Genomic DNA, 23380 nt, shown 5'->3' with positions numbered 1-23380 from the left:
GTATCAAGCACCTGTTATGTTCCAGGTCCTATGAGATGTGCTTGAGATAAAGGAGTATGTGAGACACAGACCCTGCCCATAAGGAACTGACAGCTCAGGGTGTGAAACTGACACGTGGTTACACACGTGGTAAACAGTGTGCGATGAAGGCAGAAGTCTGTACAGAGCCCAGAGCAGAGAGATGCCATCGTATTGGGATCTGCTGGAGAGATCTTCTCTCCTGGTCCCTGTCCTGTTTGGAGACTGGATTCAAAATCCTCAGTGTAAGGGGTGACTTCTGTTTGCTTCCTGTTTTTTGTAAGCCCTTCCCATTTTACATTAAATTTTTTTTTTTTTTTTATTGGGCGTTCCTGTTGCGGCTCAGCGGTTAACAAACCCAACTAGTATCTAGGAGGATGCAGGTTCAACCCCTGGCCTTGCTCAGTGGGTTAAGAGTCCAGCGTTGCTGTGAGCTGTGGTGTAGGTCACAGACATGGCTTGGATCCCACGCTGCTGTGGCTGTGGCCAGCGGCTACATCTCTGATTCACCCCCTAGCCTGGGAACCTCCACATGCCACGAGAGCAGCCTAAAAAGACAAAAACAATCTTTTTTTAATTTTATTTTTATTTCTTTTGTCTACACCCAGGGCATGTGGAAGGTCCCGGGCCAGGGATGGAACCCACACCACAGCAGTGACCTGAGCTGCTGCAGTGACAGTGCTGGATCCTTAACGTGCTGTTTCCACACAGAAACTCCACATTTTCCATGTATAAATGGCTGGGGAAAGAAAATCAAAAGAAGAAGAAGAAATCATAACATGAAGAGTATAGGAAATTCAGATTGCAGTGTCCAAGATGAAAGCTTTATTGGAAAAAAAGGCGTCCTGTTTCCATATTGTCTATGGTTTGTTTTTCCATTATAATGGCTGGATTAAGTAGTCACCATGGAGACCATCTAGCTTACTGTGTCACTCAGCTTGGCTGCCATAACTGGGTACCAAGGATGGGGTGCCTTGAACAATAGTACCTGTATTTCCTCTCAATTCTGGAAGTTAGGCATCTGAGGTCAAGATGTTGCCTGGGCTGATTCCTTCTGAGGCCTCTGCTTGGCTTAGACGTGGCCATTGTTTTCCTATTTCCTCAGTGGTCTTCCCTCTGTAACTGTGTCCTGATCTTAGGAAGACACCTATCCTATTGGATTAGTGCCCACCTGAATGAGCTCATTTCAACCTAACTGCTTCTTTAAGGATCCTGTCTCCAAATATAGTCATAGTCAGAACACATCAATTTTAGGGGACCCAGTTCAGCCCATACTCCTAATACAGCCTAAAATATTTACTATCTCCTCTTCAAAGAAAGATTTGCCCATTCGGGTCCATGCTGTGGCTCAATCATTTGGTGTCGTCTGCCTGTCCTCTTTCTTCTCCCCTCCATCAGCACACGTCCACTTAGTTTTTTGGTTTATTTTCTTGTTTTAGCTTTTCAGGGCTGCACATAAGGCATATGGAAATTCCCAGGCTGGCAGTCGACTTGGGGGCTGTAGCTGCCAGTCTACAGCACAGCCACAGCCACACAGGATCTGAGCCACATCTGTGACCTGCACCACAGCTCATGGCAACACTGGATCCCCCACCCACTGAGGCCAGGGATCGAACCTGCATCCTCATGGATGCTAGCCGGGTTCGTTTCTGCTGCATCACAGTGGGAACTCCCACATCCATCCGTCCATCCATCCATGGTTTTTGGCCACCATGGCGTCCTCTGCTCCAAGATTGGTTCACAGAGAATGCAGTGCTCTTGCCAGCAATTCCTGTAGGTTGATCTGGGCTTTCCTCTCTATCCATGGGTGATGTTCCAGTGTTTTCTCAGTTCCACCATCTCACTCTCAAACGTAGTTTCCTCTCGTCCCTGTCACTCAACTCCAGGTGCTGGTTGCACGTCCCACAGCGTGGATATTCGGGAGAAACCTTTGAAGGGCTTCTCATTTGATCATAATTGTAGATCGAGAAATGGAGTCTCACTCATTAAGCTCTGAGAGAGCTCTATAAGCAATTTCATTTTTAAATGGCTCTTTGCTTAACTAATTTACTCCACCTGGGATACTTTAAATGTTTTGGTGGCCCATAGAAATGTGACACAATGCACTGCTGGGGCCTCTAATCCATCTCTAGGAACTGGGGGTTCTGTGACGCTCACCATGGAGTCACTTAAGAAAGCTACTGCCTGGTGCAACAAGGAATGCATTTTTACCTTCTTGCAAAGTGCTGAAATTGTGTACTTTATGATCAAGATAATGGAGAGATTATGAAGCTGGTGCAAATGACTCCTGTAGCCCCGCACCTTCTCCCCCGTTGTCAGGGACCTGTGTGACTTTACACTTTTCCTCATAGTGTTTCTTTCTCAAAATTGAAGATCACTGATCTCTTTGGAAGCAAAGTGCTTGAGAAAATATACAGGAAGAGGCTTCTTTTTTTTTTTTTTCTTCCTGTGGTTCCATTGCATGTTGTGTGGTTTTAGAGGCACTTCCTTTGGTTGCTCCAAGCAGGGAGTTTCCTCAAAACCAGAGAGCTGGCTTTTGGAAGAGCTCTAAGATCTTAATCTGGGTGCTGCAAAAGCACCTCCGGTTACTGCTCCCTTTTTGGTTCTTACTATGGGGGTGATGACCCTTCTCGAAGAACAGAGAGAAATATCAGATATTCACCACCATGTGGTCTTTCAACATTTGGAAAAGGAAAAAAAGAAAAAAAAATCCAAAAATTAAATAAAGAAATAGATAAGAAAAAATTAGGAGTTCCCATTGTGGCTTAGTGGTAACGAATCCAACTAGAACCCATGAGAACACGAGTTCAATCCTTGCCCTCACTCAATGTGTTGAGGATCCAGTGTTGCTGTGAGCTGTGGTATAGGTCACAGACTTGGCTCGGATTTGGCGTTGCTGTGGCTGTGGTGTAGGCTGTTAGCTGCAGCTCTGATTAGACCCCGAGCCTGGGAACTTCCATATGTCATGGGTGCGGTCCTAAAAAGACAAAAAAAAAAAAAAAAGACAGAAGGAAAGAAAATAAATAAATTAAAAACTAGGAGACACATAGATGCAGTGTTAAATTAAAACAGAAAGCTTAGGAACTTATGGAATATATATATATAAATTTTAATGAAGATGTGGTGTGGAGGTGTGCTTGGATTGCAGGACAGATCTTTGCTTCCTATCCAAGGAAAATAGCGACATCAGCAATAACACCATTTAAAAAAGAAAGAAAGAAAAATGAAATCCCAGTCCTATTCGTTAGCATTTTGCATCTTAAAGATTTAGAAACCCAAGTTGATTTAAGGTCAAAATGGAAAACTGTCTTGGCCCCTATAAGGAGCAGAATAAAGCTGAATTTAGGGAAGAGTTGGACCTAGTGAGGCCAGCACATCAGGCCTCTCTTTCTGTCTTTTCATCCCTGTTTTTGCCTGAGTGGGATTAGTTTTTCTCCATCTAGCTTGACCCCAGTAGAGACTTGGCTACCAGGAGCTCCAGGCTGACTTCCTCACTATCAAGAGTTATTCCCAAGGAAGTTCTCTGATTGGCTGATAGAGACAGTTAATCCACCTCTGGACCAATCACAGTGTCCATAGGTTTGGGGTTTAATGATTATCACAGCCTGGATCATGGGCTTATCTTGGTGTCTCGGGATGGGGGAGGAAGTGTGGAAGTATGAAGTATTTAGAGAAAAATAATAACAAAGGAGGAAAGAAATGGTCCTCACCATCCTGGGCAAAAAAGACATCAGAGCACTTAATGTTCCTGTTTATAGGCTGGATACTAAACAGAAGACAAATTAACTGCCTCACAATGGGGGTAGGAAAGTTACAGTGCTCATTGCTCTAAGCGACGGTAGATGGGCACTTCTTTACAAATAAAAATGTGGGAGTACCTGTCCTGGCTGAGTGGAAATGATTCTGACTAGTATCCATGAGGACGCGGGTTCGATCCCTGCCCCTGCTCAGTGGGTTAAGGATCCTGGGTTGCCATGAGCTGTGGTGTAGGTTACAGGTGTGGCTTGGATCTCACATTGCTGTGGCTATGGCATAGGCCAGCAGCTACTTCTCTGATTCTACTCCTAGCCTGGGAATTTCCGTATTTTTTTTTTAGGGTGTGGCCCTAAAAAAAAAGATTAAAAAAAATAAAAATATGTAATATTCATGGGTCATGGTTCATCATGGGGACAAAGGCCAACACTGTTGGGTGGATGGCTTGAATCTTTGGGTGCAAAGTGGAAATGACCATTGTACCTGTCCCCCTTCTTTCTGGTGCCCCTGGATGATAAGTATCAGGCCCATGGCTCATCCTGTCCAGTGAATCCAGAGAAGAAGTTCAGGGGGGTGTGCTGAACCCATTCTTCTATGCTTCTTTCGTCTTAAAGCCATGGCAAGAGGAATATTCTTATACTGGTCAAATACATAAACGTCTTTGTATATATGTGTGTATACATACATTAAATGTAGGTACCATACCTATCTATCTAGTCTCTCACCTAATCAAGCATCTTTCTGACCATATTAAAGAAATGTCCCTTGAATCTATAACCATATGACCTACTATTTTAATGGAGGAGAATGCCTTCCTGCAATCATTATTTCCTTTGGAACGAGTACTTTGTCTCATGTGTCATCAACTAACTCTCTTGCTCGTTGAACTTTTCAGAGTTATTATGAAGCACTGCTGTTTATGCCGGGTTTTATATCTCTAGCCTAAAATTAAGAGGCTTTCTTATTTGGGGAGGGGGTTGATATTTGGTAGGAAATATTTTGCTCCAAAATAATTTTCATGTGGATTTTCATTAACCCTTGTCAAATTGTGATGCATGCCACATGTCCAGAATAGTACACAAGCCTTGACTGTTCAGCCTCGTGAGTGGTGTGGTCCTCACCAGCTCAAGAAATGGAACGTTGCCAGCCCCTCCCAGAAGACTTCCCCTCCATCTTCAATCACAGTTTCCTCCTACCTCCTAAAGATATCAACTCGGCTGGACTTTTATGGAATCTTCTTTTTGCTTTTTTTTTTTTTAACACTTCTATTACTCAAGAATGTCTCTGAGCACTGTAGCCCTGTTTTACTTGTTTCTGAACCCTGTATGAGTAGAGTCATTCTTCATTTGCTATTTGAGGTCTGATTTCATTTTTCACTTTAAGAAAATGAGATTCATCTCTCTTCCATATAGCTCTGGTTTGTCCATTTTCATCATGACACAATTTCATTGTATGAGTAGACTGTAATTGCTATAGCTATTCTACAGCTGATGAAATTTGAGTTAGTTCTAGCATTTGGCCATGACGACTAATGCTGCAAAGGACTTTGGGGGACACTGTTCCCAGTGCACATCTGCATACATTCGTTGGGGTTTATCTCTAGGAGCGGAATTGCTGATGCCTCATCTTTAATAGCTAAGGCAGTTGACCAAGTTCCACTCTCCGGGAGAGTGTAAAGGAGTTCCTGTTTTTTTTGGTCTTTTTGCCTTTTCTTGAGCTGCTCCCGTGGCACATGGAAGTTCCCAGGCTAGGGGTCTAATTGGAGCTGTAGCCCCCAGCCTATGCTAGAGCCACAGCAACTCAGGATCCGAGCCACATCTGCGGCCCACATCACAGCTCCAAACACCACATCCTTAACCCACTGAGCAAGGGCAGGGATCAAACCCGCAACCTCATGGTTCCTAGTCGGATTCGTTAACCACTGCGCCACGACGGGAACTTCAGGAGTTCCTGTTGTTTCATGTCCTCAGAGATGCCTGGCATGATCACTCATCTTAATCCTAGCTGTTCTGGTAATCAATGGATTTCCTGGGTTTAATTCACATTTTCCCAGTAACCAGTAAGGCTAAGCTCTTGCTCTTAGTTTTAATGGCCATTTGGAATATCCTCTTTTGTGGATTGTCTCCCAGTGTGGCTTGTCTTTCATTCTCTTAATTCTTTTTTAAGTAAGTAAATAAGTGTTTATCCCATATGTAATCCGAATGGTTATTTATTTATTTATTTTATATAATGATTTTTATTTTTTTCCATTATAGCTGGTTCACAGTGTTCTGTCAATTTCGTTCTGTACAGCGTGGTGACCTAGTTACACATACATGTATACATTCTTTTTTCTCGCGTTATCAGGCTCCATCATAAGTGACTAGACATAGTTCCCAGTGCTACACAGCGGGAAGAATGGTTATTTATTTATTCATTTATTTTTGACCATACCCATGGCATGTGGAAGTTCCCGGGCCAGGGATTGAAGGTGTGCCGCAGCAGGGACCCAAACCACAGCAGTGACAATGCCATATTCCAAACCCACTGAGCCACCAGGGAACTCCTATGTATGTCTTACTTAAATAAAATCTCTTTTTGACCCAGGATTACCCATAGGTACCTGAGATTATAAAATCTTATATCAATCTCTTTTTTTTTGTCTTTTTAGGGCTGCACTAGCAGCAGTTGGAGGTTCCCAGACTAGGGATCAAATCAGAGCTGTAGCTGCTGGCCTACACCATAGCCACAGCAACACGGGATCCAAGCTGTGTCTGCGACTTACACCACAGCTCAAGGCAACACTGGATCCTTAACCCACTGAGCAAGGCCAGGGATCAGACCTGTGTCCTCATGGATGCTAGTTAGATTTGTTTCTGCTGAGCCATGAGGGGAACTCCTCAATTGGTGTTTTTAATCCTTCCCAGATAAAGTATTAGACTATTTTAATTATTATTCTTATTTTTTTGCTCCCAACTGGTTTATAGGATATTGTTACAGTATATTATTTTTCTTTGCTATTATTTTAAACCTAAGTCATTGTTGTTCAGTTTCTGACTATATGGAATTTTAGGCTGGCAGTTCTTTTCTGTGACCACTTAGAAGAAACTGTTCATCATCTTCTGTCTTCTGTTGTTCTGCGGAGAAATCAGCCGCCTGTCTGCTTTGTAGACGTGTCTTCTTGCCGCTGGTCTGATTTTCTTTCTATCTCTGGCTTTTCCAGTTCTTCTGTGCTATGTCAAGGTGTAAACATCTTTTATTTCTTCTTTTGGGGGTTCTTGAATCTGTGGACATCTGGATCTTGAAATCATGCTTTTGGGAAATTTCCACCCTATACCTTTTTTTTTTTTCCTGTATTCTGGACCTTTCTCCTGTATTCTCTATGTTCCTTGTCTTTATCTTCTCTTTCTCTCTCTTTTTTTTTTCATATTTTTATCTCTCCATTCTGCCAACGAGTGTCGTGAAGAAGAAATAGTATTTCGGAGTTCCCGTCGTGGCGCAGTGGTTAACGAATCCGACTAGGAACCATGAGGTTGCGGGTTCGGTCCCTGCCCTTGCTCAGTGGGTTAAGGATCCGGCATTGCCGTGACCTGTGGTGTAGGTTGCAGGCGTAGCTCAGATCCTGCTTTGCTGTGGCTCTGGTGTAGGCTGGCGGCCACAGCTCCGATTAGACCCCTAGCCTGGGAACCTCCATATGCCGCAGGAGCGGCCCAAGAAATAGAAAAAAAAGAAATAGTATTTCTCACTCAACAAAAGGTTTTTGGTCCTGCGGTGTGCCAGGCACTGTCATTTTGGGATGCTTCATTGAACAAAAGAGACAAAGATCTCTGGCTTTTGGAATGACCATAAGTAAGGAAACAGATGTTTATTAATTGAGGTTAATTGTTATTATTAGTATTTCTTCATGTGAATTAATTAACTTTAATGATATAATGTGTTAAGGAAAAGGAGGGCTGCTTTGGGAAGTGGGTCACTGTGGGGGGAAAGTGTGGGCCCAGTTAGGGTACAGTGATAAGAAGTCACCCTTTGAATGAAGACCTGAGGAACGGAAAGGAATTAGCTACTTGTATATCTGGAATGTTCCAGAAAGGGAGAGTGTGTCTGGAAAGTTCAGGGCACATCAAGGAGGCCAAGTGGCCTGAAGTGGCATGAGTGAGGGGAGAAGAAGCAGGAGACGAGATGGAAGAGGTAGAGACGAGGACTGAGTAGGAGGTGACAGGCTCCCCCCACCCCCCGCTTTTTTTTTTTAAAGGGCCGAACCCAAGGCATATGGAGGTTCCCAGTCTAGGGGTTGAATCCAAGCTGTAGCTGGCGGTCTACACCACAGCCATGCCAGATCCCAGCTATGACTGTGACCTACAGGGCAACATGGGATCCTTAACCCAGTGAGCAGGGCCAGGGATTGAACCTGCATCCTCATGGCTCCTGGTTGGGTTCGTTACCGCTGAGCCACAAGGGGAACTCCAGACCCCTCTTAGGAGTTTGGCTTTTACCCCTGGGTCAAGCAAAGGAGGGATGTGATCCCATTTTCACTTTAAAAGGCTCCCTCTGTCCCCTGGGATGAGAAGGCACTATAGCCGAGCAAGTGTAGAAAGAGAGAGACTTGTTAGGAGACTGTTATAGTCCAGTAGGGGAAGGATGTGGCTCAGACTATAGTGGCAGCAGGGGAGGTGCTGAGAATCCATTTACATTTGGAGTTAGAGTTAGAGGGGGAACAGGCATATTTCACACCTATAGAAATGCTCCAGTGGAGCAAGGGGATTTGAGGATGTAGAAGAGAGAGAGAGAAATTGCTGGAACGTTATCCTTGAGGGGAGGGAGTGGGGTGCATGGGGTCTAATCATAGGTGGAGGGATTGGTTTGAGGTAGAATGTGGACAGTTATCTAAGGTCACAAGCAGGTGGGCAGAGTAGGGGGTGCAGATAGATGCCTGTCAATCAATATATATGGTTTCGGAAGTGGTGGTGGCCCTTCCGTTTGCTCCCAGAGGTAGGACAAGAATCATCAGCTGAGGAGTTCCCATTGTGACTCAATGGAAAAGAATCTGACTAGCATCCATGAGGACACTGGTTCGATCCCTGGCCTCTCTCAGTGGGTTAAGGATCCGGCATTGCCGTGAGCTGTGGTGTAGATCGCAGATGCAGTCAGATTCCACGTTGCTGGGGCTGTGGTGTAGGCTGGTGGCTACAGCTCAGATTCAACCCCTAGACTGGGAACCTCCATGTGCCACAGGTACAGCCCTAAAAAGACAAAAAAAAAAAAGTATCATCAACTAAGAAAAAAGATGGGGAGAAATTGGGCATCTGGGAAGAGAAGGGCAGATGTGAACGTCATGAGAGGGTATCAAAGTTCTGGCAACGTCGGGGTGAGATCCCTGATTGCACTGAAGAGCACTCGACGTCAGTGGCAATGGGTTTAAAGTAAGACCAATGTGTTGAGGTTTTTGTTTCTGTTTTTTTCTTTCAGCCAGAGTCACCTGTTTGGGTGCAGGTGCAAACTAGGCAGTTGGTTGCATTTAACCATGTTAGTGTCTTGCCAAGCAGATAGGACCTAGTGGAAGGGTGAGGAAGTAAGGAAGGGAATTTGGTGATGGGCCAAGGAGGACCGTGAGCCAGCGAAGCTGGGAGGACCAGCAAGGGGTGGAGGGATTGTCTCTGTTAGGCTCTTAGGAGTGGTCTGGAAAGATGGGAGGTGGAGAATTGAGGGTGGGGGTGAGCAATATTGGCTCTATGAGGGGTTATTGGTATCTTTCCCTCTTTTTATTTATTTTTTTTTTATTTTTGGGGTCTTTTTGCCTTTTCTAGGGCTGCACCTGTGGCATATGGAGGTCCCCAGGCTAGGGGTCTAATTGGATTTGTAGCCGCCGGCCTACACCAGAGCCACAGCAACGCGGAATCTGAGCTGCGTCTGCAACCTACACCACAGCTCACGGCAACGCCAGATCCTTAACCCACTGAGCAAGGCCAGGGGTCGAACCTGCAACCTCATGGTTCCTAGGAGGATTCGTTAACCACTGAGCCATGACGGGAACTCCTCTTTCCCTCTTTTTAACAATCCTATGTATATGGAGAGTTAGCGTGCTGTGTCTTGAAAAAAGTAATTGTGTGTTATTGGAATAAATGTATATATGCCCCCCCCCCCTTGTTCCCTGTTTCTCTTCTTGCTATTTGGGATCCTTAAAAGAAGTGCAGAGGGCTTTGCTCTGTGGTGTCAGGAGAGATCTCAGGCCTGGGTGGTCTTGATCGTCCTTCTAGTCTTGGTTATCATCACAAAGATGGATTCAAGTTCAAGGCACAGATCCTTTTTTTTTTTTTTTTTTTAATGGCACCATCCTTGGCATATGGAAATTCGCAGGCCAGGAATTGAATCTGAGCTGCAGCTGCCGCCTGCACCACAGCTGAGGCAACATTGGAGCCTTGAACTCACTGTGCCAGGCTGGGGATTGAACCTGTACCTCCAGAGTGACCCGAGCTTCTGCAGTTGGATTCTTAACCCACTGCACCATAGCGGGAACTCCCACAGATCCACAGATAACCTGATGAGACTGCCAAGCACACGTCTGTGTTTTTTTTTTTTTTTTTGCTTTTTAGGGTCACACCCTCAGCATATGGAGGTTCCCAGGCTAGAGGTTGAATCAGAGTTGCAGCTGCCGGCCTACGCCACAGCCACAGCCACGCAGGATCTGAGCTGCGTTTGCAACCTACACCACAGCTCATGGCAACGCCAGATCCTTAACCCACTGAGCGAGGCCAGGGATCGAACCTGTGTCCTCATGGATGCTAGTCAGATTCGTTAACCGCTGAGCCACGACGGGAACTCCTCTTCTAGGTTCTTGAAACAGAGTTGGGAACAAAATAGATACAAATCCTTGCCCTTGGCGCTTACATTCTGGGGAGCAGGGAGAGAAACGATAAACAAGAAAATAGTTAAATATTGTGTGTGTATTAAGGAAGAAAACCTAAAGCAGCGGAGGAGTTCCCTTGTGGCCTAGTGGTTAAGGATCTGGCGTTGTGACTGCTGTGGCTCAGGTCATTGTTGTGGCGTGGGCTTGGTCCCTGGCCCGGGAACTTCCACATGCCACAAATGGGCCAACATAATAATAATTTTTTAAAAAGCAGGAAAATGGGAAAGGGAATGTGTCTGAGGAGACAGGTGGTGGTGGAGGGTTGGGGGAGTGGTGAGGACGCCCTCACATAGATGGGACCTTGCACAAAGAGCTCAAATATAAGGTCCATATAATACCCGGGAGCAGATAGCACAAGCTGGCCCCCTGTCCTTATGAAAACAAAAACCCATGCTGATGCCAAAGGCCAAGAATATTGTTTGTGGTCATCGAAGTTGACTGAGTCAGTATGTTCCATGCATGTGCCAGCAGCATCTATGCAACTATGGAAGTGGGCACTTCATGACAAGCTATATTCGTTTTGGGGAGGGGACTGTCCCATGCGTGTTCCTTCAGGAGGCCACCGACCTCAGATCCAGCCAACCTGACTAATTTCTGCCAATGGAAAGTTCGATGTGGAAGGGATTACAGCTGTTCTTTAATGGGCTGAGTTCATCGGGGGCCAGGAAAAAAAAAAAAACACCAAAGCTCTCAGGCTTTGGGAGGAGTGAGGAGTCTGATGCACAAGCCTGAGCCTGAGGTGTGTGGATGTGTCGAGGCCAAGGTGGCTTACCTTGGTCATAGCCAGCCCTCTGCTAGGATTCTCGGCTTGGCTGGTTGGCGTCCTTATGACCCAATGCTGGGAGGGTCCTTTTCTCAGAAGCCAGGCAGCTGGGAGCGGACGGCTGAGCTTTGGTGTTTCGGGTGATCTGATGAGGCTTGGTCAACCTGCTTGCGTGAACCTACCTACCCTGCGCCGATGTGGCGGCAGGTGTAACTCTTGGTCCCTACGCCAAGAGCAGTGTGTCAGCCTGTGAGTCACCTGCTGGGCTTTACTGGAAAGTCGGGGAGCGTGTGCACTGGTTGAGCTCGAGCATGACTCTGTTTGTGATGTATTTCTTTTGACGGTGAACCAACAATGCAAGCAGGTTTAGTATAAAATATCCACCCCAGAGTTAATTATCGCAGCCCAGCCCTCGGCCTTGCCCCTTAGGGGAGACCTTGCTTCTACGAAAGGGCCCGGCGAATGCATTGGTGAATTTCCTCCATGTGCGTTATGCATATGTTCTGACTGTTACCCAATTTAATTTGCTCCTCGGAGATACCTTGTTTGGTCATCTTCCTCAGATGGAGTGATGATTACCTTCTAGAAGCCTCATGACAAACCCTGAAGTATGTTGCTTGCCAGCTCCACTTGGCCTAGGGAGGGAGATGAGGTACCTGTGAGTAAGGGCAGGCTTCAGGAATCAGACTCAGCTCTGTGACTTTGTGAGCCGGGAACCTGGGAAGCCTAAAGCTGATGAGAACAAAAGCAGCCATGTGTGTGCCGATGCCCAGGTCAGTGATGGTGATAGGACCTGAGGCCACATTGGAATTACAGGCCTGCCTCCTCCTTGTGGAGCAGCTTTGGGCAGTTCACTTATCTTCTCTGGGCCTCAGTCTCTTTATCTGGAAAATGGGTCTAGTACTAGTACCTGGTTGAGCTGTCATGCGAACCAGGTACAAAAACAAGAGGAGCAGCCCCCCAGCCCCGTGGTTTTCAGAGTAAGTGCTCAGGAAATGTCAGTGACTCAGCCTCCCGTAAACCCACAAGTACAACCTGTCTCACAGACGAGGGACCGAGGCTTTACAAAAATTAGGTGAGAGGTTTGTGACTAGAAAAGGAATTCCTGGCTAGTCCAGGTCTGTTGCATGGGCTATGTATGTAAAATGCCTGTTAAAATGTGTGCCGTTTGGTATTTTCAACTAGTAATTTGAGTTTGATTGATTTTCCCCTTCTCCTGGTTCTGGACTCAGAATGCACCCTTTCAGTCTTTCTGATCTGCTTTGAAATTTGGGATTGGGACAGGCTGGTGGACCACCTGTGGCCAGAAGTGGCCTGCAGAGGTGGGACACCTGGCATGGTGTGGAAGCTCTTGATATGCAAGGCCATGCCCCCTTTTATCTTCATAATTACAGGAGATTTAATTTTTTTTCTTTTCATTTTAGGGCTACACTCGAGGCATAGGGTAGTTCCCAGGCTAGGGGTTGGAGCTACAGTTGCGGGCCTGCACCACAGCCATGTGAGTTCCAAGCCGCCTTTGCTGCTCACAGCAATGCTGGATCCTTAACCCACTGTCTGAGGCCAGGGATTGAACCCGCATCCTAACGGACGCTATATTGGTTTTTGGTTTTTGTTTTTTGGGGTCTTTTTTTTTGCTTTTTAGGGCCGCAAGTGCGGCATATGGAGGTTCCCAGGCTAGGGGTTGAATTGGAGCTGCAGCTGCTAGCCTACACCACAGCCACAGCAACACTGGATCTGAGCCTCAACTGTACCCTACACCAAGCTCACGGCAACAGCGGATCCTTAACTCGCTGATTGAGGCCAGGAATTGAACCCACATCCTCTTGGCTATTACTTGGTTTCATTACTGCTGAGCCACAATGGGAACTCCTGCATATTAGTTTTAGATGAGATAGATTTTTATCTTTTTTATTTATAGATGCCTTTTGTCCTGTGTTGGGGTACAGAGTTATATATGCACATACTGCCTTTAGTGTTGATTTGGTGGAACTTTTTTACGGCGGTAACAGCTGAGTTGGTGGAACGTACAGCAGATTTGTTTCAGTAGCTTCTAGGCTGAGTCTGCTGTCATTTTATTCTGTGAGTCTGAGTGGCTCATTTAACGCTTCTGACCTCAGATGAATGAGTGATTTATGACACCCTCCCTGCCCCCACCCCCAGTGCTTTCTGCTCTTATGTATACAAGTCTATGACTTTTCATGGGTCTATTGCCCTGGTTTAGGGCATTTAATATTTTGACAGACAGGCTCGTTGTATTTCCTAATTGAAAGTAGCCTTTGCATGTTGCATTTTTGTTTACATTAGGGAAATAAAATGGGCTTTTATCTTATTTCTTTATTTATAAGAAAATTTATTTTTATTTATAAAAAAAATTTTTTATTTATTAATTTTTTTTTGCTTTTTTAGGGCCACAACTGCAGCATAAGAAAGTTCCCAGGCTAGGGGTCGAATCAGAACCGCATCTACACCACAGCCACAGCAATGCCTGATCAGAGCTGCCTGAAACCTGCACCACAGCTTATGGCAACGCTGCATCCTTAACCCACTGAACAAGACTAGGGATCGAACCCGCAACCTCGTGGATACTAGTCAGGCTCATGATCCGCTGAGTCACAGTGGGAACTGTGCTTTTAGAGACTAAACCATCTAATGTCTAGGTGTTTGGAAGGGAGAGCAAGATGAGTGGAGTCTCCCGACTCTAGAAGTCCCCTAATTTAATTGATTATGTCCCTGTCATGAGCAGAGAACTTTGTAAGGTGTCAGGTATTAAAAAATGCATCAGCGGCTGTTTTCTTCTTACCCAGTTTCACCTGGATATGTTCTGGTCCGGAAAATGTGAAATGACAATTGCTGATGTATTTTCATATAAAATAAAAATAAAAGCTATTCTCAGCCATGAAAAAAAAAAAAGATGTTATATTGGTTGTCCTTGCGCCACGGCCGGTGTGGCTTACTCGGATGACCTTCATGAGGGGACTTGCTGTGTCCCCACAACAGGGACGTGGTAGGGACCCTGGGGGTCTTCAAAGAGCCCCCACTCTCTTTTTTATTTTTTCCTTTTCTAGGGTTAGGGTTTATTTTTTCCTATTTTATTTTTTATTTTTTCCTTTTCTAGGGCTGCTGCCCGCGGCATATGGAGTTTCCCAGGCAAGGGGTCTAATCAGAGCTGTAGCCGCTGGCCTACGCCACAGCCACAGCCACAGCCACAGCAATGCGAGATGCGAGCCACATCTGTGATCTACACCACAGCTCACGGCAACGCCGGATCCTTAACCCGCTGAGCAAGGCCAGGGATCGAACCTGCAACCTCATGGTTCCTAGTCGGGTTCGTTAACCACTACACCACTCTCTCAACTCACATGTAGCTAGTGTCTCAAGTGCACTGTATCCATTATCAGAATATCAATAGCAACATAGAACCATCAAAAACATTCTCAGCACTAACACAAGTTTGAGATACAGGCTTGGCTGATTTCCTGATTGAAAACCCTCTTTGCCTGTGCAGTGCCCTTACTCTTTAGGGAAAATTTGGGGCATGTGCCTGTTTAAAGCCTCTAAACCCATTGTCAAGGGCATGTATTTCCGTTTCCCATTTTACTGAAGGGGAAGCTGGATGGCTCGCTCTAAGTTCTTTAGCTGGTTGTTGGTGGAGCCTGGACTTGAACAAGGCCTTCTTACTTCCTGTCCTTGCTTCGTGACCCCAGGAGGCCTCCCCACTGGGAATGCTCCCTGACCCGGCTTTTTCAGGAGGCTGCAGTAGCGAGGATCGTAAGGTTATCCTGACTGTCCATGGTCTTTGGAAAGGAGGCAGGACTGAAATGAAAACTTGACTTCTGAAGTTCCCATCAGGGCTCAGCGGTAACACACCCAGCTAGGATCCATGAGGATGTAGTTCGATTTCTGGCCTCGCTCCGTGGGTTAAGGATCTGGCCTTGCTGTGGCTGTGGTGCAGGCTAGCAGCTGCCGCTCTGATTCGACCCCTAACCTGGGAACTTCCATGTGCCTTGGGTGTGGCCCTAAAAAGACAAAAAAAAGAAAAAAAAAGTGACTCATCTTTGTACATTAGTTATTAGCAGGATTTGACTCTTGGTGCCAATAGTAATTATTATTGTTTATTGCTGCCAAACAGAGAGGTGCCTGAAAGATCCCACACCAGTGAGAATCCAGATGCCTCACCCCCACGAACCACATGTACCTCTTGTATGAGGCACACGGGGCCCTTGGCACCAACAGCCTCACTTGTGGTGTGTGGGCAGGGCAGCATCTGGCCCCATATGGGTGATTGCTAGTAGTGCTAAGGGTTCATGGACTTCTCCTCTGTCTTTTTGTTACCTTTCTCCTCTAGTGGCACTTCCTCCCCCCTCCCCTTCACCCTTCCAATGACAAGCCTGGGTTCACATGTAAGTATATGGGCCACCGCTGAGTCCTGAAACTCCTGACCTTGGCATATGAGATCAAAAGTTGTTCTGTAAGGAAATGTAATTTGGGGCAATGAAAGCAATGGGAGTTTTAAAATCATGGAAACATATAATTGCAAGGTAGAGCTAGGAAGCCCGAGAAAAATTAATTGAACACTATCATTTCAAAGGGAGAGGAAACTGAATCCTCTGGGTTTTAAGGAACTTGCCACAGAGTCACTGCAGTGTATCCCGGAGGTGGCACTGAAAGGCTCCTAGAGTTTTCTTGGCCTCTTCCCAGCAGACGTATTTTTCAAGAATATTCCTGCTTTGAGGCTAGGCCTTCAGTGTGCAGATAGAGAAACCTACTTTAAGACAAGATCGGCCGCGTTCAGGGTGGTATGGCCGCAGATGAAAAACTACGTGAAGGGTCTCTTAGTCGCTGCACAGTTTAATTTTAAGTCGTAAAACATTCTTGTGTCAAATCGCATTGAAGGAGGGCTTTGCAAATCAAGGCACTGCCTGAACGGATGCACTTTGGTTTTCTCTCCGAGGAAAAGCGGGTCCCTTCCAGCGTGGAATCAAGGGTTTTCAAACATGTCAGCATTCCTGATCGGATCCTCAGATCACCAAGCCCAGGAGTGGGTGGGCTGGATCCATATTTAGCCTTTCCATCAGTTTCAACTATAAAAAATTGATTTTGGCAATCAGTCGGCAGCCAGCTGTAAAATGTATTCACGAAGAAGCTGCTGAATTTCAATAGTGACATCGCAGGATTAATAGGATCTGTGTTTGGATCTGTAATAATGCCGGGGAATTCTCTTTTTATTGGGATTCAGTTAATTTGCCTGGGTTCATTCACACCACTGTTGGGCTTCTCCTGCCTTGAGGTGAAGAACATGCTTTCTCTCCAGCTGTGTTAGTGATGCAAGGGGACATAGCTGATGGCAGTTTGGCGTGGGCATTTCTAACTTTATTTCTGGGGACCCTCCTTAGCTCCACATGCAGGCTGGGAAAGGGCAGCAAGCCCCGTGGCAGGTGCTTGGCATCCAGTTTGCAGAGCTTCTCAGCTCAGCTGATGGCAATGCTTTGGGGTGAAGCAGCTTCGATTCCTGAGCAGGTTGGTTTTGAAGACCTTTGGACAGAAAACCCAGAAGATTCTTCCTTAAGGAAGGCATGTGGGTCACTGAGAACACCATTTAAAAGGAATTTTAAAAGCCAGCGATTTTAGATCTAATATATTAAACAGCAAGCTAAAGACTGAGTTAAAAATCTTTGGGGAAAATAAACTCTCCAGAGTTCTTTTGTTTCAGAGTATTAATTCAGCTGACAAAAGGAAAGGGGGAAGTTTAACCCTTCGTGGCCTTTTCCCCCCATTTACCAAATGTTTCCCAGCATGTATTTATTTTTTTATTTATCATAGAGTCGTCTTATGTCTGGTTAGCTAGCTCTTGTGTAAATATCCATTAGCAGTGTAAGGGCATCATAGCTTATAGCTGTTCAAGCTATTTTTACATAAATCTTTTCATTTGTGGTGGTGCATGATTATTTTTGTATCGTCGTTTAACACTGTTCCCAGGTTCATCCTATGGTGGAAAATTGTTAAAAACAGAAGTCAGTCGTGCGCCCTCTACTGGTTGCATTTCTTTGGAACAGAAATAAACTGTGTTCATTGCTTTTGGTTGGGCTCATAACTGTGCTCACTTTTTCTTTTCCTAAATTCATTTCACTTTAAAAGCACAGTGAGTGGCATTAAAAACCCGTAGGTTAAGAAGCTGGTACTAGGGAGTTCCCATGGTGGCTTAGCGATAATGAACCCAACTAGTATCCATGCGGACTAGGGTTTGATCCCTGGCCTTGCTCAGTGGGGTAAGGATCTGGCGTTGCCATGAGCTGTGGTGTAGGTCTAAGATGAGGCTAGGTTCCCAAGTGGCTGTGGCTGTGGTGTATGCTGGCGGCTATGGCTCGGATTCGACCCCTAGCCATGGATATGCCACAGGTGTGGCCCTAAAAGGCAAAAGAAGGAGCAGCAGCAGCAGCAGCAGCAGCAGCAGCAGCTGGCACTTCAAGGAGGGATCAAGTGTCTTCTTTACTATCAATTTGTCAAGTGGCGTGTGTGTGTGTGTGTGTGTGTGTGTGTGGCCCCCATAGCCTGGCAGGTTTCCTCCTGTCATAGGGGTAAACGCTTTGGTGCAAAAAGACCCGCACCCCCAACCCCCAACCCCTGTGAGGCTTGTGGCCGCTGCCTGGGGGCCTCTTGGGTTCTGATCTTGGTGGGTTTTCACCTGTGTCAGGTCTTTGACTCTGTCAGCCCCTGAATGAAACCAACAGGTGTTACGTGTGCCCACAGGTCATGTGGACTCTTGAACTCAAGGTGTCTTGTGGATTCCTCCCAAAGCAACAACCATAAGGGACTCTTTTCTTTTCTGGCTTGGGAGGTGGGCAGTAAAATGCCCAGTTTAATCCCATTTGCATTCCTTCTTCAAGAAAGTAGGAGAACCTATGGCATGCCAATGCGAAGAAATACTTCTTAGGTAATGATGAGACCAGAAACACCTGTACAAAGATGTCTCCTCTGTGTAAGTCCTTCATCCCGACGACTCGTAGACATCAGGATGCTTGCCTTTCTCCTGGAAGTGATTCATAACTTGCTTTTCGATAAGCTGTAATGTAATCCTTCCTGCTCTCCATGGAGTGTCTCCCGCTACGGACTGTCAATAGAGAAATGACTGATGTGGCCGGGATAAGCCTGACCCTGTGCCTCTTTCATCTCTTTTCACTCTGCACACCACGCCTCCTTCCCGAACCCTGTGGTGATGCTCAAGCGGATACCTTTGCTTCACAGCATCTTCTCCCCTCCCCCCTGTCTTGCTTATCTTCATCCAAATTCAACAGAAGTTGTGGCTTCGGGTGTTGCACGGACCTGAGGCTGTGCCCCAAACCACTGACTGCTTTATTGCTTCTGACCTCAGCGCCCATTTCCTTCTGAGCCCCCGCAGATGGTCTTCAGCCATCCGAGGCAGCCCCTCTGGAAATGAAGGAGAAATGCTAGCCCCTGTTTTCCTAAGTCCTGGGCGAGTCTCTTCCGAATGTTGGTGTTCATGGATGGAATAAATCCATTAAGGGACCGCCGAAGGTGAACCTTCTATCTCAGGGTTTCTCCCCAGCCGCACGTCTCACGTCTTGGGCTGGGGAACTTGGTCATAGGGGGCTTTCCTGGGTGCATTTTAGGCTGGTTTGGCAGCATCCTTGACTTTTAGCTATTTGATGGTAATAGCACGCCCAAGGTGTGCAACCAAGAATGTTTCCAGATATTGCTACATGTTCCCTGGGGGCAAAGTCACCCCCCTTTCAGGACCACTGCCCTATCCAAACCCTCCCTTCTCTTGTCATCCTGCTCCTTCGGCGTCTTCGTGAGCATTCTTTGTTTGCCTCTTTTATTTGTCAAATGGTCATTAAATTTTCTACTTCTGCCAGCCTCTCTGCAAGGCACGGGGGAACAGAAAAAGGAAAGAGGTATCTCCGTCTTACTCATTTTGGATGGATCACGGTTTCCACCATTTTGATTGTGACGTGGTAATCCCGAACGTTCCCTTTTCTAAGTATTGCTCCCCGCCTATAGCTCTGGCAGGCATTTGAGCAAATTAGGAGCTCTTTAATAATGAATGTTGTGTTTCTATTTCTCTAGTGTGTTTGTTTGAAAAAAAGGCCCTTGCAATGTGGGTCAGTATCCTTGGCTTTTGACACAGCTATCAACCTTGTAAAATGATAATGCTCTATTAATCTATCCATTTCATCCATGAATGCTTCAACTCTTTCAGATGTGGCCTCTGCTTGTCATCCTGGATCTCCTGAGTTCTTATGCTGTTCTCTCTTTCAGTCTCTTTCACCAGCCACCTGAGGCTTCATTTAACATGTGGTCCTTTTGGGTTTTATCTAATGAAATGTCTGTTTGGGAACCCAGAGCAAGCCTAGCTGAAGGATATTCATTGGATTGCTTTTGGGCGAACTTGGTGAGCATGAGTCTTTTAGAATTTTTAGAAACTGTGATATAAAGTTTGCTCATGGGGGAGTTCCCTTGTGGCACAGTGGGTTAAAGATTCAGCATTGTCACTACTGTGGCTGGGGTTTGATCCCTGGCCTGGGAGCTTCCACCAAAAAAAAATTGCTCGTGGGAAGTCGAATTTACAGCAATTATATTTCAAAGAGGAGGGAAAGGAGAATGAATTTCAGGGTGGCCTTACAGATAGCTTCAACAAGATTTATAATTTTAAGTTTTTGTGTTGTATGATGGGGGTTCAATTATATTAATTTCAAATAGTTTTTATATCTGAAATGTTTTGTAGTAAGCTTTAAAGAAAAGATAGGTAGCTGATTTTTTTTTTTTTTCTCTCTTGCCCTCCACTCAAACTGTTTAGGAATTAGGTCTCCACTTGCCCAAACTACCTAACATTCCTGCCGAGGGGGCGGGGGAAGAGGGAGTGAAGATTTATAGCCTTTTAAATCCGGTAAAAGGCACTGCTTTGTTGCCATATGCAATGAAGAAATAATTTGATAGGAACTGAGGCTTTCTGCAGGGCGACCAGGTTCACCTGTGAAATGGGTAAGACCTGTTAGGAATTAATTTTCCCTAAGGATGCGAAGAACCGACTGCTGGGGAGTTGGCCACGCCAAAGGGGAGAATGAAATTGGAGGCGGAGAGGAGGGAGGCGACGGTGGGCGGGGAGGAGCCACAAACCTTCTCCAACACACCCAAACGACCAGATTCATCATAGCTCGAAACTTCACAAGTTACGCCCACTCCCACTGCCAGAAGCCTGGGGAAGGCGGCTGCTTCCTCATTTCTGTTGCTGCAAGTTTGAGAGATGGGAAGCTAACCGGGAGAAGCATGTGCGCCTCGCCGAGCAGTGGTGAGCTTCAATTTAAAAAACCCTTTCTTTTCTCCGGCGAATTTCTTTGTGTTGGGTGGTGAGATCAGCTGCGGAGGGTGGCGGGATGAGAGCCCCGGGCTCCGTAGCTGCGGCATGGGGACCCCGGGCGCCCAGGGACCTAGGCGCCTGGGGCCCCCCCCGCGCCGGGAATCGGCTCCAGGCTGCGCCGGGGCTGTCCGGGAAGGCCACCCATGTAGGTTCTGGCTCCAGAGAAAAGGGAGCCAGAAAGGGAGCCAAAGGAAGCCAGGGAAGAGGGAGCCAAAAGGGAGCCTCACTCCCCCAGCCCTCTCCCGCTGTGCCTTGTGTAACCAAGGATCGCCCAGAATCCAGGATCAGGAGGGAGATGGTGGGATGTTACCCACCAAAGATGCGCCCTGTCCTGCTGTCCTGCTCTGCGTTCAGTAATGAACTTCATGAAAGACTTGGCATTGAAGCGACGGAAACTTCCGAAGGAATATCCTGAAGTGGTGGAGCCCAAAAGGCTCCTGGATGGGAATGCTGGAGTGAGGCAGTCTCGATTTTTCATTCATGTGTCTGATAAGTGAGTTCAGCTCGAGGCTTCCTGGGTATTGAGGTGTCATTTGTTTAGGTGGATTTTTTTTTTTTTTTTAATGTTGGTCTTTCTACAGCAGTTGGTTTATCTTTAGATTGATTGCCTAAGTCGAATTTGGGTAGGGTGGGGAGAGGAAGCTTGGGTGGAGGGTGGCATGGGGTTGGGATGATTGCGAGAGACACTTAAGATGTCTCAGCAAATGATAAGTTTGGCCAAAAGCAAACATTGTTTAGGTTCTTATTTCCAGCCTCTCGAGGAGCTTTCGTTTGACATGTGCAGTGTTTACTCACTGCAGGGGGTTTAGATGGAGGCTTCGGGTTAACTATTACCTGTGGCATTTATTTCATATCTGATCAACAGGTCATTATAGAGCAGTGAGAGCCTTGTCTGTGTGTGTGTGTTTTGCAAGCTAATCCTTTGTAAGAATTTTTAGAGAATTGTCTTACTTGTAGGGCCAGAAACGAAGGAGAATGAACGTGTGGCTCATTGTATTTATTAAAAAAACAAATTTCATTTTGCAAGTGTTTCTCCCAGTTCTGGGGTGGGTTCGATTAGGACAACCTTAGTAGCTGCTTCTGTCATTTTCCTAATATCCAGATGGAACGGCCTGGCTTTCTCAGCCCACCTTTCACTTGAACTTTGGGGATCAGGGGACAGGTGGCTGTGGCCACAGTTTTACTTCGTTTGCTTTCACCCTCCGGCTTCCCTGAAGTTCACGGTTTAGAAGTAAAATGAAATGACTTTGAAACCTATCTAGACACATCGCAGGAGGAACAAAAGTTTGCACGGTCCAGGCTGTCACAGCAGCAGGAGCCCTGCTTCCAGTTTGTTGTGGGCTCAGGAAGGAAAGCAGCAGGTGGGAGTTCCTGTCCTGGCGCAGCGGTAACGAATCCGACCAGGAACCATGAGGTTGTGGGTTCTATCCCTGGCCTTGCTCAGTGGGTTAAGGATCCGGTGTTGCTGTGACCTGTGGTGCAGGTCGCAGACTCGGCTTGGATCTAGCGTGGCTGTGGCTGTGGTGTAGACCGGTAGCTGTAGCTCCGATTAGACCCCTAGCTTGGGAACCTCAGTGTGTTTCGGGTGTGGTCCTAAAAAGCAAAAAAATAAAAGAATAAAAAAAGAAGGAACATGGCAGGTGGATATGAACTTGATGCTGATTCCCCCCCAGCCCCCACCCCCAAGGAGTCTTTAGCAACTCACTCAACAGGAAAGACGACCAGATTGGATCTCGTGATTGTGCTGGTGAAACTGACTAATAGACCCTTGTTCGTGGAGTTTTATGGAACAGTAATCCTCAGCTGGAGAAAGGGGAATATATTATTCATAAAGTTTTCTAGACACTGTCGCATGGGACTGTTAGGGGACATCATCTACAGACATTTGAAACGGGGTTAATTCTGTATGACCTTGCAGGTGTTGCAATCTTTATTTTTTTGAATTTTTATTAAGGTATAGTTGATTTGCAGTGTTGTGCTGTGTATCATATATTTTTTTTCTTATGGTCCCTTTACCTTTCTCGTATATAACCTGGTTTGATTCTGGTTATTAGAATTTTAAAAACATTATTATCTTAAGTTCAGTTTGTTTGGTAGAAATCGGATCATTAAGATGATCTTGATTTGGTAACTATTTTTTTTAAATAGGAATTTCCCCCGTTTCATGTAAAGTTTTCAATTTATGGGTATAAAGTTGCATGCAATATCCTTTCATAATATTTTGAAAGACTATAGCACCTGCAGAAATGTTTCCTTTTTTTCATTCCTGGCCTTGGTTTTTTGTGCTTTTTTCTTCTTGGTTAGTTGTGCTAATGTCTTGTGGGTTTTTATCAGTTTAATGAAAGACCCAACTTTGGTTTTTATTTTTAATGTTTTTGGTCGCACCCGCAGCATGTGGAAGTTCCCAGGCCAGGGATGGAACCCATGCCACAGCAGCAGCTCTAGCCACTGCTATGACAATGCTGGGTCCTTAACCCGCTGCGCTGCAGATCTCCTTGTTTGCATTTTAAATGAAGCATAAACAAGCACTACTTCTTTTAAGTTTACGTGCATTGAAAAAATGATGCCCTGTGGCGCTCTGTCAAAA

The 23380-nt window shown here is 46.0% G+C and overlaps 1 protein-coding gene across 1 annotated transcript in view; it reads left to right on the top strand.

Annotated features, from left to right (window-relative positions):
- The first annotated feature begins 20583 nt into the window (after window positions 1–20583).
- The window catches only part of TIAM1 (TIAM Rac1 associated GEF 1), a 234298-nt gene continuing 231501 nt past the window's right edge, over window positions 20584–23380 (top strand). Inside the window, exon 1 of the mRNA XM_047795360.1 lies at window positions 20584–20724. The gene's annotated coding sequence lies outside the window, so the exon portion shown is untranslated. The remainder of the gene's footprint in view (window positions 20725–23380) is intronic.

The sequence above is a fragment of the Phacochoerus africanus genome, chromosome 1 (assembly GCF_016906955.1).
Source record: "Phacochoerus africanus isolate WHEZ1 chromosome 1, ROS_Pafr_v1, whole genome shotgun sequence".
In the NCBI taxonomy this organism is placed as follows: domain Eukaryota; kingdom Metazoa; phylum Chordata; class Mammalia; order Artiodactyla; family Suidae; genus Phacochoerus; species Phacochoerus africanus.
The sequence above is the reverse complement of the archived record's forward strand: the minus strand, read 5'-3'. Positions and strand labels throughout refer to the sequence as shown.